The following is a 14,068-nucleotide window of genomic DNA, read 5'->3' on the forward strand; positions in this document are numbered from 1 at the left end:
ACTACAGAAATTAATCAAATGTAAAATAACACATGCAGTGTTATTTTACATTTGATTACTTTAATTTCTGTAGTATTTCTTACCTGAATAAATACTTACTTAACCTGAAAAACTTAGTTTCATAGCTCGCTTTATTGTATTGCATTTATTTGTGCTGTTGTTTGCAATTTTTTTTATTTGTTCTTATTTTATTACTGACTTTTTACTTGTGTTTTTTTATGAAAATAAAACTTTGCGTTGAAGAAAAGTAGATTTTTGTTTGTATATGCTGTCAATTATAGCTCTTAGAAAGAAAATAGGAATCGGCAAAAATCGGTATCGGCAGATCACACTAACAAAAAATCGGAAATGGCCAAGAAAATTGCAATCGGTGCATCTCTAGAATTCACAAATGAAAATTACAGGTTATTTTCCATTTGTATTTTGTAACTTTATGGGCGCAAACCGAAAATCAAGATTATTCAGAGCAAATGTGGAGAGCCATTCACACAAAATGTATTTTTGTATCTAAAAATGTAAGATGTAGGGCAGTGTAACGGGTAGAAACAATTTATATACCCTCTTATCACTGCAAAACCAGTTTAGTTTTGGTTTGAGGCATGAAATCAAAATCAAACAAAACCCTAAATCAATTGTTTTTTTTGTTTTCTGAGGAAAAAAAAATTTTCTTTGGAAGATATTGGCATCATTTATATACCCTCTTGTCATTGCAATGTGTTTGGAAAATCATGCAATAATGTTCTATTTACGAGTTTGGAAAATCATGCAATCATGTTCTATTTCATCAACCAACAAGACTTTCTTGGTCAACCAGCATCAGACTAGCACCTAACCAAAGTCATACGCTGATGTTTTCAGCAGAATTCGTGACATACATGGTGTTTACAGCACGGGACGTCCTGCGGAGCACATGCTCTCGCCACGCGCACTCATGCTGTTGTTCAGAGCACATGCCGTGTGACGCGGTCCCGCCCCCTGCGCTGGCCCCTGGGGGTTCGTTCTATCAGTGATCATCCGGCCCACTAATGACTCAGCAACCTCCAAACAGACTAACATCACTTCCTCTCCGGCCGTCTCTCTGCCCCTTCCTCATCCCTCACATGCATGCATGTTAAATTCCTGTTCTTGTAATACTTCCATCATTCTGCCTTCATTTCATCCTCACTGCACTATTTCTCCCATCTTTAAACCTCTACATACTCACGCAGCCACTTCATTGTTCTCATACTTTTAACCCATTTCCTGTTTCATGCCATTAGCTTATTCATTTCACTCACTTATCTTTTCCTCTCTCCTAATACTCTGCATTTGTAGTCTTAACTACCCTGGTAATGCTCTTTCTGGGCTTAAATATAAGTCTTAAATAGGATTTAGGCCTAAATTAACAGCATAATCCATAATATAGTTATTTTATGTAAATCAACCTCAAATTGTTTTATATATTAAATAATCATGTGATAACGCTAATGTTTTTGACAATCCATTGAATTAAATATTTTTCAAATGAAAATTACAATTAATTTGCCTATTTTCTATTTGTATTAGGAAAAAATGCATGCATTTTTTTTTAAAGTTGAACTTTTAACTTGAGCAGCATACTTTTTAGAACACTGTATCATGCAAAAGACACTGCAAATGATGCAAGATGTGAGTGCAATGGTCAAAGACGTCCATGTAGCTTATGTTTACATAGAAAACAATGGAAACGCAGTGCAGTGGAATGCAAAAACATGTTCTGTATGAACAGTCACTAAGTCTGGCATAAGTACAAACGCATCTTCATGCTATACAAAACTTGAGGTAAAATCATATGACTAAAAAACTGCATTAAAAACATTGTAAATAACTAATATTTGCAATTATCTAACACCTGAATGTGTTATCACTGTGATTGGCTGCTGTGGTTGGTTACCATGCCATTGCTATGTGGTTGCTAAGGTGTCCTGATTGTTTTAGTCATTGTATATATATTAGGGATGCAACAATAAAGTTAGCCCACGGTTCAATACATACCTTGTTTTTTTTAACCATGGTTTTTTGGTTTTTGGATGGCTTGTTTTTTTGTGATTTACGATGCGATTTTTAAAACACACACACACACACACACACACACAAAACTCCTGTACACTTCTGTACACTGGAGAAAAACATAGATTATCATATGTCTACTTTAAATTTATTTTGAGAGAAGTATTACTTTTTTCTATTTTTCCCAAAATAGGATGCATTGGCCATTATTGAGCACTATAAACACATGTAATGTCATTCATACTGGAAGCCGGATGGCGCCCTCTCACAGAAACTCCACATATGCAAGAGGAGAAGTAACAGAACTCACAGCGCTCCAGGAAATCTGTAATATGGACAAAAGCATCCAGCTATCACTGTAACTGAATAAAAAGAATGTAAAAACGTTTTGAATGATGAAACAAGAAGACAATAAACACTCGACAATGTATAGTTCATCAGTGTTCTTCAAGCCATCTTGGGTATTTTCATAAAAATTAAGTGTATTTATAATCCATTGCTAATCGACATAGCCTTTTTTACAGTATAGAACATATTTTCTGCCTCAATTCTGTGATAAGGCAGTTATTCTTATAATGTGAAAATAAACCACAGATTAACACGGTTTCATAAAACTGCACTTGTTTTGAAATTTCTGATGAAAAGTCGAGTTAAATTAATCAAATTAATTTTGAATCACTAATGAAAATTATTTCAATACTTTTTTCTATTTTTTCTATTCTTCATCCTTTTTTAAATCAAAAATCAGTTTTTTAATCCTTATGCCAAAAAAAGAAAGAAAAAAAGCCAATATGTCTGTATAATTTAACACATATCATGGACAGAAGAAACCGCTACAAATCCACTGCTCTATTAACACCGTCTCAAACATACACACACACCCCCCGTTCAGAATCATAATTCAAGCCAAACACTTCTTCAACTTAGTGCACTGGTGTAATTTCCTTGCTTTGTATTCCAATTCAACTTTAAGTCCATTACATTTGCAACATCTAATTCCCCGGCTGGGGTCTTTGGAAGCTCGACACACACACAGCGAGTTTCCTGTACTGTAGGGTTGTGATAATAAAAGCAGTGCTCAGATGACACAGAATCTCAGAAACTGATTTCATACACGTAATTTTGCTGAATCAGAGAAAACGCAAACCTCATGCCTGCTTCCTCCTCATGACTCGACGAGCGTGCAAACAACACGGAACGAATACTTCGAACAAGCATGGGAACTTCTTTATAACAAGACACAAAAATAAAGAGTGCGGGAAGCAGACAGGCAGTGGGCTTATTCGCAGAAACAGGAAACCCTGCCCTGCCTTAGTGACCACTTTCTTATACACACACACACACACACCATTCACATGCAGATATGAAATTTGACTTCAAGGTTTTAGGCGTGACAGGTCTTGTAGTTAAAGCAAAACTTAAATAAGACGTTGAGGTGGGGTCAATATCACAGGACCATATCTTTACATTTAAATTTGAGCTTGAATTGAGTTTTGTGCAATTAATTATTACAAAAAATAACAATAAATCATTTACACAATTAATAATTCCTCCTTTTTGAGTGCGCACGCAACTAACCTTGCCAAACGTATCAAGCGCAACCATGTTATTGCATATGAAAACAGCTGAATCAAACTGAATGCAACAGAGCGAGACATGTTTTTCAAAGTTCACTACTTTTAACTTCACAGAACAACTTAAAAAAGGTGTTCATGGCGTGAGGTGCTGAAAAACAGTGAGGCACAACACAAAGATGCGCAAATGAGTCTAGTGTTAAAGGTCTACCTTGGCCAGACCAACAAACTTGGATCACTGGGGACTAAAAGCCAGTGTTAAAGGTGCTGTATATAATTTTTTGACAGTACTAAGCATAAAAAATACCATAATACATTTGCAGATATTTAGGAAACATGCTAAGTTCACATGTTTTGTTCTCCGAAAAACAATGCTACAGCCAGTAATTCTACTTTGAAATGTGTGTTCCGTGTCGGAATGTCTGTTTTGGTCTGGGTGATTCCGCCCATTGCCAATTTACCCAAAAGGATTTTTTGGACACCCTGGGTCGTCAGTTGGTGGAAAATACAGCGTATCACATCCATGGAAGCCAGCAAACAAACTGATTCTACCGGACCTAAAACGCCTCAGCATCCATCTAAAAAACACTATGACCAGAGGCATAATAAAATGCAGATAAATCAACTTACAGTGTACAGCTGGTCAACTTCCATTGTCTTTTACGATCGTACCTGTTACGTGTCCTCAATCTGGCAACCCGTGTGAGCATCAAGTCTGAGGAGCAGGGAGCAGGAAAAATATTATGATATTTTGAATCTGGACTGCAGTACCCATTTCAACCACTGGTTTTCAATATTACATACCGTACCTTTAAACTTATGTTCAAAGATTTGAAATAAAAGAAAAAATGCATTGAGTCCTTAAGACACTTTTTTTATTTTTTTATATCTCTTCAGTGATTTACTCTTCTTTGCCGCAATAATATCCAACTGGAGTTTTTCATATCACAATACTGATACATGCAATTAATTGATTCATCAGCATATCGTTCAAATAATTCAATTATTAAAAAAAAAATCAAAGCAACCAACATGGTTGGAATGGTTTGTAAACAGCCAGAGCAGCAGGATACGAAAAAGAAGGGGCTCTTGGGATTGTTTTCCCCTTTGCCTTCATTGCGTTTGTGTGCGTTCACGTCACATTTCCGGTGACCTAGCTGGCCACACTGTCCAGACATTGTTTATGCCCACCATGTCACCAGCATGCATTCTCACACTCATTATGCTCAGAAACACAGAAAAAGATGAATATTTCTTAATTTTTCTTTTTCTTAGGGTAGTTTAAAAAGATAAACAAATATTTTATTTTTACTTATTTATTTATAATTATTTTTAATGTTTAATTCAATTTAATGTATTTTTAATAATAATACATTTTCAATAAAATACAAGTGACATTTGCCTGTGAAAAAGTCACAGACACAAATTAATGCTAGGTTCTTGTCGTGCAGTTGCTAAGGTGTTTCTAGGTGGTTACTAGGTTGTTCTGAGGGTTGCTTTCTGGCCCGAATCCAAACAGCCCAAAGTCTCTATGATTTTCTAGAGCCGGATTCACAAAACACCCTTAAGAATAAAAAAAAAAGTATATTTTTGCTTATTTTCTAAATTTAGAATGGCGTTTGGTGTCGTACTGTATCGCGTACCTTGTCAGTGTCGTGCGCTTTGCTTGGCCATTTGTTGGGATAAACAGGAAAATGTGTCCAGCTGAATTCAATTTGAGTTTTGTTAAACTAATTAAAAAGAAGCTTAGTTTACCAAAATCATAAACGGTCTCTCCAAACGAGCGGTTCCAGATTTCTCCCTACTATGATGTCATACTCGGGGAAAGTCCCGCCCATTTGTGATGATCTCTGCCCTATTAGCATAGACACAGCCCTGAGTGAGAAGCAGCAGTCCGCCATTACTTTTTTCTTGCTATAGCTGCTGGAGATACAATGTCAGCGCCAAAGAGCCATTACAAGTGTCCTGTGTTGGGATGCATCAACGAACATAGGAGTCTCCATAGACCGCTGAAGAATCGGTGGTTAAATTTCATTTTCGAAGGAAATGTCTCAGAAAAAAACGGAAAAGTCCTATATGTTTGTGCTAATCATTTTACGCTGGACTGCCTCACAAATGAGGGTCAGTTCAGCGCTGGAGTTGTGCAAAGATTGCTTCTGAAAGAGGGATCGATACCAACGCTCTCTCTGTAAGGTTAATGTTGCTAAAGCTACCATTGTCTCTGCCGGTTTTCACTGATGCAGCCTTCACGTGCTACCAGAATGATCGTAAATAGGAATGTGGTAGTTAAAAATTGCATTTGGAAGCAATATGAAGTCAGTAACACGGTCACCACCAGTAAAACGTAACACCGGTATGTCGGAGCATGAGCTCTTGAAGCTCCGCCCTCTTCTGAAAAGGGAGGTGGGAGCACCAGCACATTTGCATTTAAAGGGACAAACATAAAAAAGGCGCATTTTGGCTCATACTCTAAAAGTGGCAATTTCAACAAGCTATAAAAATGATCTGTGGGGTATTTTGAGATAAAACTTCACATACACACTCTGAGGGCATCATAGAACAATTTAAAATATTGTATCAATGCATTCTATGGCACCTTTAAGTATATTTAGTATTCCCCCCAAAAAAATTTCTTAGGAATGTTCTTATCTTTTTTCGTACAATTGTTCTAAAGACAAAACTTGAAGATTCCTGAAAAGAAAAAACTATGTTCTTAAAAATCATCATAAATGATCTCATAAAGATAACTTACAACTAGGGCTGGGCGATAATTCGATAATGATAATTATCGCGATATAATTTTCCTCGATAAAACGGTATGAAGAGTTCGATAAATGTTCGATATAATGTTTATGGGCCAAAAGCGGAACGAAACAGCGCGACTCATTTGAATCGCGCGCCACACACGGACCGTTTATCCGCTCGGTCGGATCACAGTTCAAATGGCCGCGCGGCGCGAGCTCAGAACAGATGCGTTTACTCAGTCACGCGAGCTCTAAGCAGCGCTGAGAGATCCAGTGTGAAGCGCTCAAACTCAGCGATGAACACAAATGACTCGGTGATTTAAAGTAGTTTAAAGCCAAACAGGAGAAACACTGTGTGCAACGAACGAGAAGGCTTTTCAATCTACACATAGCCATCATTTACCATGGATTTACAGTAGTAACACTCACTGCACCATGGTATTGAGACAGAAATGTGGGATATTCACGCTGAATTTTAGTACAGGAGTAATGGTATATAATTATAGTATGTATTTGTGATTAAGCTATAGCATGTGTGCATTTATACTGAATGTTTTTAGACTACTGTTTTTCATACAGGCTACCTAAAAACCATATTGTTATATTTTTACCATGGAAAAAAAAAAGGTTGCTACAACTTTTACCGATGTTACTGATTTTGATAATGAACAAAAATGTATCTCTGCATCCTAACTCAAGCTACTATCATATGTGCATTTCTAAGAGACAAAAAAAAGTGATATTATTATTATTATTAATATTATCAGGCAACCCAAACATATCGCCCAGCCCTACTTCCAACTTGTCTCACATAAAAAATAAATTTAAAAAAAACAGCAGGTCCGAGTGCTGATAACTATAATCTGCAGGCAGTGCAAAAATTTGACTTTTAAGTGTTTTTCATTGAGTTTATCAGAAACTTATCATATAACACCAAGGCTTGCCATTTTCTTCTTACAAAAAAAAAGTTCTTAAAATATGTGAACTTTTAAAAAAAAAACTGCACTTAGAATCATTCTTACTATGTCTAATTAGAATTTTTATCAAGAAATGCCTTAACTTCTGCCCATTTTGACCCAGAGAGGATTTTATTTCCCCCCGAAAATGCTAATTAATGTTATCACATTGGACTAAAACTTCCTGCCTTTGCTAACTACCCAGCCCCAACATTTTTGTACTTTTTCCCCCTCCTTGTTACATTTGTGGTGTTCCCGGGTAAAAATGACCAGCCTACAAAAAAAATCCTTATAGATTTCTTGTAATGCTGTATTATTACCAAATATTGGATTCAAAATTTTTTTTTTTTATCAACTTGTTTTATTTCAATTAACACAGGTCTTGTATTTCTTTATGGGTCTGACTGATTGTGTAGGCCTCACTGGGCCTCGGAGTTTAAGCAGCTCAATTTTTAGTAAAAATTGCCAAAATTATCCACAAATTATGCCTTTTTCAGTCCAAAACTAAGCTCAGTCAATGATAATATAGAATAATGAGAGATTTACAAGCAATTTTTAAAAGACTGGTCATTTTTGACCGGAAACACCAAACTAGGTAAAGGATTTTCAGCACAATCACAAGGATTAAGAAGATTTTATCAGATTTTTAATCCGGCCCCTGGTCCCTAAATATGGCTTGCATGTAATTTTATCATCCACCATGTGAAAAATCGCAATTCTGATTTTTAGAATTGATTTAAGGTCTGTAGCACAAACTATCACAGTTTTTGAACACACCCCTAATTCTAAAAGTGAGCAATAGTACTAGTGATGCTCGCTTTAGCACAAAGCACTTATTATACGCACTTAGTGGTAGGCATTCCAAAGTGTGCCTTCAAATGAGCAAAAGCACATTACAACACCTCAATGGCACTCAACGATGCCTGTGCATCTGCTGGACAAACTTTCAGCGTCTCCAAACACACAATGACAGCATTCTTGACTCGACCGCAAACATGATACAAATCTACCTTGTAATTTTCTCTCCTGCTGGCGCAAGCCCATTCAATATGCTTTCTCTCTCCCTGACACCAGCATGCACACACACAAAAAAAGGGCAGAAAACGCGCATAAACTGAGGCTTTGCGCCCTTTTATGAGGCTGCACAGCCTGAGGAGGTTGATCAAAAGGAAGTGCATGTACACACATGCGTGCACACACACACAAACAAAAGAAACATGCTACTCTGAGCATTTAAGGCTCCTTCGACCATATCACGCAGTCACATCGCGACACACTGTTCCCCTATGTAGGGGTGGGAGTTGAGGGGCCAGCGAGTGTGGGAACACGGGGATTCTTACAGCCTGAGACGAACGCATGACGCAACAGAATCCCCTGTTCTATATATGAATATATGCACATTTTGGCAACAGCGTTTCTCTGTACTCGGCCGTGCATTCAAAAGATCTAAGAAGGTGAAGTTCATATCCACACAGTATAGAGACACACACAAAAGTGAAACTGCACTGATGCATGTTATAAATATCACACACAGGGTCCAAATTTAACACTCGCCAAATGAGTCCAACTTTAAATAATAACCATTAGAAAATACAACGAATGGTTTATTTTTTGTTTATCTATTGCTTGATGCAAAAAAAAAAGAAAGAGATCTTTTTAAGGAAGCTAAATGGCTCCGTTGTCAAAAGGACACAAATAAATGCAAAATTCAGTTTTGTGGGCTGTTAGAAATATTTTCTGCAATTTACTTTTTTTCCATTTACAGGCCAGGTGTGGCAAAAAGTACATTTTGGACCCTGATCATACCAATAAAATGTACTAAATATAAAAAAAACAAAACACAAACACATATTTACATTTTGCACCAAAATTAGTCTGAAAGACCTCGGTCGCACTTTCTCGGCCTATTTTACACAACTTCCGGTGGTAACAGCACACTGGATTTGTTGTCAGGTTTACAAGGTAAAACTAATCAATGTATTTGCCAAAGTTTGTTTTGTTTTAATTATTGTGGTATAATCTAATCTATCAATATCTCAGATAAACCCGCCTCAGACAAAAAGTAGTGGGCCACTTTATACACACTTCCTGTCTAAACAGGCAGTTGCAGAATAAGCTGCAATATGGACCAGACTTACACAGTTTAGTCAAAGGTAATGGTTAGGTTAAGGGAGATTTATTTGTTTATTTAGAGGTGGATTATCTGGTCACGACTCGAGTGATAAATACTAGTGATATGAGATTTTTTTTGTATTGTTTCCTTGACTGAACAGTTAATAGAAGTGATAATATAATAATAATATATAATGCACTATAATATATATATTAGGGCTTTTGAATAAATACAGTGTAAAATAAATGTCCAACAAATTATTAGCTTATTTATTATAAAAAAACCTCTTTGATACCATGTCACCACTGCAAGAACATTCATGTTTCCTAATATCGGTTTACAAAAAGAAGTCAAATTTACATTCCAAAGTCAAACAACATTAACTAAGAAGAGCTTACACTCAATAGATGTTACCCAAGTACTTCACAATTTACGATTTGCATTCCAGCTGTGAGGCTATAACATCTGCCTGACAGAAACATCACAAACTGATCCAGAGGCCCAGATGATGAAAGCATGTCTGGTGTGAACTCATTTGCATACACATGTTCACGAGCCCATTTCACAAGTGCATGCAAATAGGCGTACCTCATATTATTAGTAGTAGTAGCAGCAGTATTAATAAAATACATTATAAACCGAAGTTAAAGCAGTCGCTTGATCCAGACAATGAAAAGCACATCTCACATAAACTTATTTGCATAAACATATACACAAGCCCATTTCATGTGCATGCAAATAAGCTTGTCACATTATTATTATTATTATTATTAAAAATATAAACTTGACAAGCAGTGTTTCCAGTCGCCTAATCGAGACAGTGAAAAGCACATCTGCATTTACTGTTTTGCATGAGTATGCAAATGAGCTCGCTTAACATTATTATAATTAAAAATAATAATAACGATGATATTGATGATGATAACAATAATAATTAATATGTTGTGTAACAAAAAAAATTATGTAACCACCGGCCTTAAAAATCGATCCCATTAAGAAACTTCTAAGCGGGCCTGAACGCATGAGCACGTGCAGTTAATTTTTTTTAAAATTCTTATAATAATTTTGCCATGCTTTCTTTAATTGCCCATTTGAAGTGACGCAAATTCTAAGAATACGTACGTAATTCACGTATCTTTCGGACCGAGCCAGACGCGCCGCGCGCGCTGTGAAACTGCGTGATCCCTTTAAACTTTCTTCTGCCCCTCGCGTGCGAGAGTCAAGTTCATTATAACCTGGCAATAAACTTTGGGAGGGAAGACAGCAGCGCATAATTAACCTCAACACTCAATATACGAGTTATACGAAACGGTGAACGCACAAGCCAAACTTTCATAATAATTACTGCAGTGTCAGAGCAGAAACGAGAGACCCCGCTCTCGACTCAAACTCTCACGTTCCGTGTTATCTGCACTGACCAAGAGACTTCTGGCCCAAAAGAGTTTATTAGGGATTATAAGTCACTCACAGTTCATCTTTTGCTGAATCCTACTAAACACATTTACATGATGCCAGAGAAAGCTATGATAAAAATTAAACATGATTCCAAAGTGTGCCTTCAAATGAGCAAAAGCACATTACAACACCTCAATGGCACTCAACGATGCCTGTGCATCTGCTGGACAAACTTTCAGCGTCTCCAAACACACAATGACAGCATTCTTGACTCGACCGCAAACATGATACAAATCTACCTTGTAATTTTCTCTCCTGCTGGCGCAAGCCCATTCAATATGCTTTCTCTCTCCCTGACACCAGCATGCACACACACAAAAAAAGGGCAGAAAACGCGCATAAACTGAGGCTTTGCACCCTTTTATGAGGCTGCACAGCCTGAGGAGGTTGATCAAAAGGAAGTGCATGTACACACATGCGTGCACACACACACAAACAAAAGAAACATGCTACTCTGAGCATTTAAGGCTCCTTCGACCATATCACGCAGTCACATCGCGACACACTGTTCCCCTATGTAGGGGTGGGAGTTGAGGGGCCAGCGAGTGTGGGAACACGGGGATTCTTACAGCCTGAGACGAACGCATGACGCAACAGAATCCCCTGTTCTATATATGAATATATGCACATTTTGGCAACAGCGTTTCTCTGTACTCGGCCGTGCATTCAAAAGATCTAAGAAGGTGAAGTTCATATCCACACAGTATAGAGACACACACAAAAGTGAAACTGCACTGATGCATGTTATAAATATCACACACAGGGTCCAAATTTAACACTCGCCAAATGAGTCCAACTTTAAATAATAACCATTAGAAAATACAACGAATGGTTTATTTTTTGTTTATCTATTGCTTGATGCAAAAAAAAAAGAAAGAGATCTTTTTAAGGAAGCTAAATGGCTCCGTTGTCAAAAGGACACAAATAAATGCAAAATTCAGTTTTGTGGGCTGTTAGAAATATTTTCTGCAATTTACTTTTTTTCCATTTACAGGCCAGGTGTGGCAAAAAGTACATTTTGGACCCTGATCATACCAATAAAATGTACTAAATATAAAAAAAACAAAACACAAACACATATTTACATTTTGCACCAAAATTAGTCTGAAAGACCTCGGTCGCACTTTCTCGGCCTATTTTACACAACTTCCGGTGGTAACAGCACACTGGATTTGTTGTCAGGTTTACAAGGTAAAACTAATCAATGTATTTGCCAAAGTTTGTTTTGTTTTAATTATTGTGGTATAATCTAATCTATCAATATCTCAGATAAACCCGCCTCAGACAAAAAGTAGTGGGCCACTTTATACACACTTCCTGTCTAAACAGGCAGTTGCAGAATAAGCTGCAATATGGACCAGACTTACACAGTTTAGTCAAAGGTAATGGTTAGGTTAAGGGAGATTTATTTGTTTATTTAGAGGTGGATTATCTGGTCACGACTCGAGTGATAAATACTAGTGATATGAGATTTTTTTTGTATTGTTTCCTTGACTGAACAGTTAATAGAAGTGATAATATAATAATAATATATAATGCACTATAATATATATATTAGGGCTTTTGAATAAATACAGTGTAAAATAAATGTCCAACAAATTATTAGCTTATTTATTATAAAAAAACCTCTTTGATACCATGTCACCACTGCAAGAACATTCATGTTTCCTAATATCGGTTTACAAAAAGAAGTCAAATTTACATTCCAAAGTCAAACAACATTAACTAAGAAGAGCTTACACTCAATAGATGTTACCCAAGTACTTCACAATTTACGATTTGCATTCCAGCTGTGAGGCTATAACATCTGCCTGACAGAAACATCACAAACTGATCCAGAGGCCCAGATGATGAAAGCATGTCTGGTGTGAACTCATTTGCATACACATGTTCACGAGCCCATTTCACAAGTGCATGCAAATAGGCGTACCTCATATTATTAGTAGTAGTAGCAGCAGTATTAATAAAATACATTATAAACCGAAGTTAAAGCAGTCGCTTGATCCAGACAATGAAAAGCACATCTCACATAAACTTATTTGCATAAACATATACACAAGCCCATTTCATGTGCATGCAAATAAGCTTGTCACATTATTATTATTATTATTATTAAAAATATAAACTTGACAAGCAGTGTTTCCAGTCGCCTAATCGAGACAGTGAAAAGCACATCTGCATTTACTGTTTTGCATGAGTATGCAAATGAGCTCGCTTAACATTATTATAATTAAAAATAATAATAACGATGATATTGATGATGATAACAATAATAATTAATATGTTGTGTAACAAAAAAAATTATGTAACCACCGGCCTTAAAAATCGATCCCATTAAGAAACTTCTAAGCGGGCCTGAACGCATGAGCACGTGCAGTTAATTTTTTTTTAAAATTCTTATAATAATTTTGCCATGCTTTCTTTAATTGCCCATTTGAAGTGACGCAAATTCTAAGAATACGTACGTAATTCACGTATCTTTCGGACCGAGCCAGACGCGCCGCGCGCGCTGTGAAACTGCGTGATCCCTTTAAACTTTCTTCTGCCCCTCGCGTGCGAGAGTCAAGTTCATTATAACCTGGCAATAAACTTTGGGAGGGAAGACAGCAGCGCATAATTAACCTCAACACTCAATATACGAGTTATACGAAACGGTGAACGCACAAGCCAAACTTTCATAATAATTACTGCAGTGTCAGAGCAGAAACGAGAGACCCCGCTCTCGACTCAAACTCTCACGTTCCGTGTTATCTGCACTGACCAAGAGACTTCTGGCCCAAAAGAGTTTATTAGGGATTATAAGTCACTCACAGTTCATCTTTTGCTGAATCCTACTAAACACATTTACATGCTGCCAGAGAAAGCTGTGATAAAAATTAAACATGACTTGCCTGCCAGCCGCGATGTCCGTTACTTTCTCTGTCATGTTGGATGCGCGCAACAACAGCCCTGCGTAAACTTTCAGGAAGGAAAAAAACCCACAAACTTTCCATGGACACAGCGACAACAAGCGACGAAAAATCCTTGATGTGGCGAGACAGCTGAGCTTCCGGCAAAATAAAAGCCCCATTTCGTGTTTGAAGCCATCCATGTGGTTTTTGTAACCTTCTTAATTATTATATCTCTAAATGTGATATACGTAATATTTACGTAATATTTAAAAACAGAAAAGCTCTGTTCTGAGAAATATGCAAGAGG

At 36.9% G+C, this 14,068-nt stretch overlaps 1 protein-coding gene across 1 annotated transcript in view; it reads right to left on the minus strand.

The window, feature by feature from the left end:
- The window catches only part of LOC107723297 (SH2B adapter protein 3-like), a 56,335-nt gene extending 42,480 nt beyond the window's left edge, over window positions 1-13,855 (minus strand). Inside the window, exon 1 of the mRNA XM_016531860.1 lies at window positions 13,762-13,855. The gene's annotated coding sequence lies outside the window, so the exon portion shown is untranslated. The remainder of the gene's footprint in view (window positions 1-13,761) is intronic.
- Window positions 13,856-14,068: the final 213 nt, after the last annotated feature.

Source organism: Sinocyclocheilus rhinocerous, unplaced genomic scaffold (assembly GCF_001515625.1).
Source record: "Sinocyclocheilus rhinocerous isolate Xijiao unplaced genomic scaffold, SAMN03320098_v1.1 scaffold665, whole genome shotgun sequence".
NCBI lineage: Eukaryota > Metazoa > Chordata > Actinopteri > Cypriniformes > Cyprinidae > Sinocyclocheilus > Sinocyclocheilus rhinocerous.